The sequence below is a fragment of the Pistacia vera genome, unplaced genomic scaffold (genome assembly GCF_008641045.1).
Source record: "Pistacia vera cultivar Batoury unplaced genomic scaffold, PisVer_v2 Contig128, whole genome shotgun sequence".
Lineage (NCBI taxonomy): Eukaryota > Viridiplantae > Streptophyta > Magnoliopsida > Sapindales > Anacardiaceae > Pistacia > Pistacia vera.
In genome coordinates this window covers 129,292-136,174 of record NW_022195335.1, presented here as the reverse complement: position 1 = coordinate 136,174, position 6,883 = coordinate 129,292, and positions in this window count along the sequence as shown.

The following is a 6,883-nucleotide window of genomic DNA, read 5'->3' as shown; positions in this document are numbered from 1 at the left end:
AAAGAAAAGCTCGTATCGAGCCCAGCAACATGGCACATTTAGCACAAAAATTCCATGAGAGGCTTGCCTAGTAGAAACCCAAACGCAATGCCTGAAAGTCCTAAATGGGCATTTCAACTTAAAATGGCCATAACTTTTAATATCAAGTGGATTTACGGGGCCTGTAAGATATCAACAAAAATCTTGTTTTGAGCTCAACAACGTGGCACATCTAGCACAAGAATTCCTAGAGAGGGCTACGCGTCAGAAACCCAAACATAATGCAAAAAAGTCTTAAATGAGCACGCCAACTTAAAATGGTCATAACTTTTGATTGAGGAGGATTTATGGGGTACGTAAGATATCAACAGAAAGCTCTTTCTGAGCTCAACAATGTGACACATCTAGCACAAGAATTATTGGATAGGAATGCACGTCAGAAGCCCAAATGCAAGGCCTAGAAATCATAAATGGGCATGTCAACTTTAAATGGCATAAATTTTTATCCAAAAAGAGTTATAGGGCCTGTAAGATATCAAAAGAAAGCTCATTTTGAGCCTAACAATGTGGTACATCTAGCACAAGAATTCTATGAGAGCGTTGTACCTCAGACGTCCAAACATAAGTCCTAAATGGGCATGTCAATGTAAAGTAACCATAATTTTTTATCTGGGAGGAGTTACGGGGCCCGTAAGATATCAACGAAAAGCTCATTTTGAGCCTAACTACATGGCACATCTAGCATAGGAATTCCTGGAGAGGGTTACACATCAAAAACCCAGATGCAATGCCAAAAAGTCCTAAATGGGCATGCCAAATTAAAACGGCCATAACTTTTGATCTAGGAGTACTAACGAGGCATGTATGATATCAATGGAAAGCTTATTTCAAGCCCAACAATGTGGCATGTGTAGTACAAGAATTATTGGAGAGGGTTATGCATCAAAAGCCCAAAGGGAAGGTCCAAAAGTCGTAAATGTGCATTCCAACCTAAAACGGTCATAACTGTTGATCCGAGAGGATTTACAGGGCCCATAAGATATCAACGGAAAGCTCATTTCAAGCCCAAAAAGGTGGCATGTCTAGTGAAAGAATTCTTCAAGAGGGTTGCGCGTCAAAAGCTCAAACGCAAGGTCCAAAAGTCGTAAATGGGCCTGTCAACTTAGAACTATCATAAATTTTGATATATGAGGAGTTATGGGGCCCGTAAGATATCAACGGAAAGCTCGTTTTGAGCCTAACAACATTGTACATCTAGCACAAGAATTCTTGGTGATGGCTACGCATCAAAACCCCAAAGGAAAGGTCCTAAAGTCGTAAATGGGCATGCCAACTTAAAATGGTCATACTTTTTATTCAAGACGATTTACAAGGCCTAGAAGATATTAACGAAAAGCTCGCTTCGAGGCTAATAATGTGGCACATTTAGCAAAATAATTCATGGAGGGGACTACACTTCAGAAGCCCAAAAGGATGGTCCAAAAGCCGTGAATATGCACCCCAACTTAACACAGTCATAACGTTTGATCCGATAGGATTTATGGGGCCCGTAATATACCAACAAAAGTTTTGTTTCAAGTCCAACAACGTGGCACATCTTGCACAAGAATTTCTGGAGAGGGTTGTGTGTCAAACGGCCAACCGGAAGGCCCAAAATTCCTAAATGGGCATGTTAACTAAACACGGTCATAACTTTTGATCCGAGAGGAATTACAAGGCTCGTAAGATGTCAACAAAAAGCTTGTTTCAAGCCCAACAATGTGACATGTTAGGTACAAGAATTCCTATAGAGGGATGCTTGTCAGAAGCCCAAATACAAGCCGCAGAAGTTCTAAATGGGCATGTCAACTTAAAACGACCATACCTTTTGATCCAGGAGTGGTTATAGGGCTTGTAAGATATCAAAAAAAATACTAATTTCAAGCCCAAAAATGTGACACATCTAGTACAAGAATTCCCCGAGAGGGTTGAGTGCAAGAAGCTCAAACTTATGGCCCAAAATTCCGAAATGGGCATGTCAAATTAACATGACATAACTTTTGATCCAGGAAGAGTTATGAGGCCCGTAAGGTATCAACAGAAAGCTCATTTCGAGCCCAACAACATGGCACATCCAGAACAAGAATTTCATGAGAGCACTATACGTCAAAAGCCCAAACTTAAGGCTCAAAATTCCTAAATGGGCATGTCAACACAAAACAACCATATTTTTTTATCCGAGAGTAGTTACGGGGCCCGTAAGACATCAATGAAAAACTCATTTTGAGCCTACATAGAATGTCTAGCAAAACAATTGCTGGATTAGGCTATGGACAGAAGCCCAAACGCATGGCTAAAAAGTCCTGAACGGGCATGTCAAATTAAAACTACCATAACGTTTGATCTAAGAGCAGTTACAGGGTCCGTAAGATATCAACGGAATGCTTGTTTTGACCCCAACAACATGGCATGTCTAGCAAAAGTATTCTGGACTATGATCAGAAGCTCAAAGGGAAGGTCCAAAAGTCTTAAATGGGCATGTCAACTTAAAACGCCCATAGCTTCTAATACGAGAGGAGTTACAGACCTCATATCAGTAAGATATCAATGGAAAGCTCCTATCAAGCCCAAAAACATGGCATGTCTAGTACAAGAACTCCACGAGAGGCTTGCATGTCAGAAAGCCAAAGGCAAGTCCCAAAGTCCTAAATGAGCATGTCAACTTAAAATGGCCATAACTTTTATCTAGGAGGAGTTATAAGGCCCATAACGTAAAACCCCTCCCTAGCCGAGTATTTCCTAAGTATCCCTTGGCCATTGAGAACCTAGAAAATGCACTCCTAGGAAAGAAATTTATTTTAAAATCCTATTTAAAGAATAAACTTGCAGTTTAAAAATATATATATTTTAATTTTAATTTAATTTCTAAACTATAATAAGTTCATTTTACAAGTCAAAAATATAGTTTCCTTTCTTGGAGTCCATTATGAAATCCATAGTAATACTTACGAGAACATACACACTTTTACAAAATTTACTAGCAATTTGATTTCCTCTATTAACACAAATATATATATTCCATAATAACATGGACATATTTACTGTATTATGAGATGTAAACATAATTACTACACTAAACACTAATAAGACAACTCAATAGTCATAATTAAAATATCCCTTCATGCTCATAGCGTCCCTCGGAATCCTCTCCCAGCTTCATGCCTTAATCCTTACCTGCAAAACATTTTAAAATATTTCGTGGGGTGAGCGCTAATCGTTCAGTAAGGAATATGGCCATTTAAAAACTATTAAGGTTCATTATACAAGTATATTACTTAGGACCTTACCTACCTACAAAACATAACCTTCATTCGTTGACATAACAAGTTCATAAATCATGTCAAACACTTTGGACTTTTCTCATAAACATGAGGCATAACATAACCATACATAATATAACATAGAACATATATGACTTATGAAATATTCATGTACATGGCATGCTTATTTCTTTTGTCTTTATACTTGATGGTTTCATTAATCTTTGTTATCCGATCGGATTCATTTGAACCATTACCTTGTTCTTGGTCGTCACCTCAAAGGACTTATGGTTTCCATAAGAATTCCATTCCTCTGATCCTGGTTTATACCTCAAGAGACTCATGGAATTCATTCTTTAACATTTCATAAATTTTTCATAAGACAACTAAATAAGCTATATGCATTACCATTATGAATGCAAACATATGGAACTACATCTCCCATGCTCAATCATACTATATTCTCCTACTAAACTCCTTAATTTAATTCATTCAATTTCTATACAATACAAGGAATTTCAGTGAAGATTATTATGGTTTATTAGAATTAGAAACATTTGGGAAATTCCATGAAGAAGGTGGATGCTATATAGTTTGTCACTTTTCAGCAATTTTCCTTATCTTCCAATTCGAATTGATTTTTTGCTAAAACATAAAAGTTTTAGGTATATTTCTTCACTTTTCAACACTTCAAGAATCAACTCAATAGGACTTCTATAACTTCAGTTATGACCTATTCAGTGAAGCATGACAGTATAAGTCCTAAAAAGCCAAATCCGAATTCTATTCATTTAACCATGTCACCCTTCATTTGCACATTCACAGCATTTGCCATGTCATTATAAGTATAAAAGGCCATTAAACCTCCCTTTTACAGAACCAAAAAGTGCTAAAACATCGTCCAACTACAAATCTCTTAATGTCATATCATCCCCCATATGCACACATACACCAATCAACACACACATTTAAACAATCCATAACCAAAACATAGCATCACACTCATATTAACATAAATAAATGTAAGTTCCATAAACCTAGGTGTTATCAATTGTAGAAGGAGATTTTTTTCCTTACCTTAATATTCAAAGCACAAAGACACTCCTCCTTAGCTCCAAAGGTCACCCTTTCTACCTTATACACATAACCACTTAGAATTTCTTTTAACTAAAAGATCAAAAAAACAGGGTTTTGAAACTCACCTTAAACTCTGAAATTGAAGTTCTTTAAGTGTGGATGGTGATCTCCTTTGAAAATCAACTTGAAATCCTATGAAAATTTGAGAATAAATGCTTGGATTAGTGGCTTTTATGGTGGATTGAGAGATGAAGAAGAAGATGATATATTTGGGGTGTACAAGGCCGGCTACTCTCTCTCAAAACCTTATAAATATTTATTCCATTGTTACTCTAATGTGATTTGTAACGCCCACTTGAGGTATGTAGCTAATGTTTCTTCTTTGCTCTTATTGAGTTGGTTTATTAGTATTATGTGTGGTTGACCTTTGATTGAGGGATATGTTGAATACTTGCCCTGAAATTGGTTGAAATAGAAGAGTTCAGTGTTCCAGGCTTCGCCGGGGCGAAGAAGAATCTTCGCTGCGGGGAAGAGGTGTTGAAGCCACGGGAAGCTGTTGGATAGTTTCGCGTGGCGACAGAAGCTTCCTCGCCGCGGCGACGTGCCAACCAAAATGTTTGTTAAGTTTTAGATATTTTCTTCCCTAGGGCAATTTGACCATTCTACCCCTAATAGTAGGAAAAGTGGGGAGTAAATTGAAAGGATTTTTCAGGAGAATTGTTGATATGGGGGGGGTGTTTGTAATGAATCAAAGGAATAGATGGAATTCCCAAGGAAGAGTAAGGTCAAAATGGGAATGCTTGTGCATAAATTTCATTAAAGGAAATAAGTCATTGCAAACCCTTCATTCCTCTTCTCCCTTGCCACTCTCCTTTCTTACTTCCTCAATTTCTCTTCTTTTGTTCAAGGAGTTTCAAAGGGCTTTTGGAGTGATTAAGGGTAGAAAATCAATCTAAGGCATCCTAAGGTAAGGATTCTTGCTTTGGTTGTGAAGCTTTGTGAGTTTTTAGGTATATTGAATTTTGAGGTTTTGGTTTATTGTTTAAGAGTAGAGAAAGAGTCAAGCAAAACAAGAGAAAGGAAGAGCTAGTGAGATCTCTCCATAACAAGGTAAGTAAATCCCAACCCAAGTGAGATTTGAGAATTTTCTGATTAGGGTTTTTAATAGCAATTATGTATGTATGTTATACATGTTTATGCTATGTTATGAGTTTTAAATGGAGATTATTATTGTGTGGTTGTTCATACACTTCAATTGTGAGAAGTGAGATGTGGGTTGGAAATGTAGTTTGAGATGGAATTGAAGGAATTGAGAAATCCTTTTTGGAAGTGCTATTCTATGGCAGGAATTATGACTATGTGAGGGAGTTTTTCCCCATTTTGATGGTTAGAGAAAGACATACAATTATTGTATAGTAGAGTTTGTGTATGCACTTGAGTTGTTGATGAAATGCCTAATAGAGGTTTGAGTATGAGTAGTGAACCCTATATTTTGTAACATTGCAGTTGGCATTTCATAAGTGCATTAGTGGAGATGAACCATCATAGGATTAATTGTGCATTGAGAAGTGACCTAAGAAAGATTAGGAAACTTTGTGTATGCACTTGCTCTATGAGTAGAGAACTTTGTGGATGCAACTACTCTAAGGGTAGAGAGAATGAGAAGTGCTAGAGTAGAGTGAATGAGAAGAGTATTAGAAAGGGTGATGCTTTGTGATCATCACCCAGCAGTTATGAGAATGGGTTGATTGTCGTGATTATCACCCGAATAGTATTAGAATCGGGTTGATGCTTTGTGATCATCACCGATTAGTTATTAGAAACGGGTGATGCTTTGTGATCATCACCCGATTAGTTATTAGGAACGGGTTGATGCTTTGTGATCGTCACCCGAAAGTCATGAGGAACGGGTAGGTGCTTTGTGGTCTCCACCCGATAGTTACGAAAACCGGGTAGGTGCTTCGTGATCCCCACTCGGTAGTCACTAAGAACGGGTTAGTGTTGTGTGAACTCCACTCGACAGTCATGAAGAGTGAGATGGTGCTGTGCGAACGCCATCCGGCTGTACCTCCGGTAAGATGAGGACATGACGTTTAGTAGAAAACAACAGAAAGTGTGAGGAAAGAATTAGGAGAAATACATATGGGGATAAACAGATAGAGGGTTTACTTACTGAGCATTATTTTGTGCTCACCCCGTTATTTTCCTTTGTGGATGCAGGATCTAGGTGATGATGCAGTCGGAGGGGCGTCGGCAAGCAAGGAGCAATAGCTACACTGTTTCCCCTGTTTTTGTCTTTGTAAATGATGCGTTTTGTGTATAAAAGACTTATTACATATAATAAAAAGAAAAGTTTTTGGCCCATTTTCTATCATTATTATGCATGCATTGTACTAGTTACAGCAGTTGTTTCATGATTGGTCAATAAAAGTTAGATATAAGGGTCATTTGGCATAATTTTTTCATATAAGGGCGTTTTGGTCATTTCTACCACAACATATAAATTAGCACTCATTTAATGCCATTTG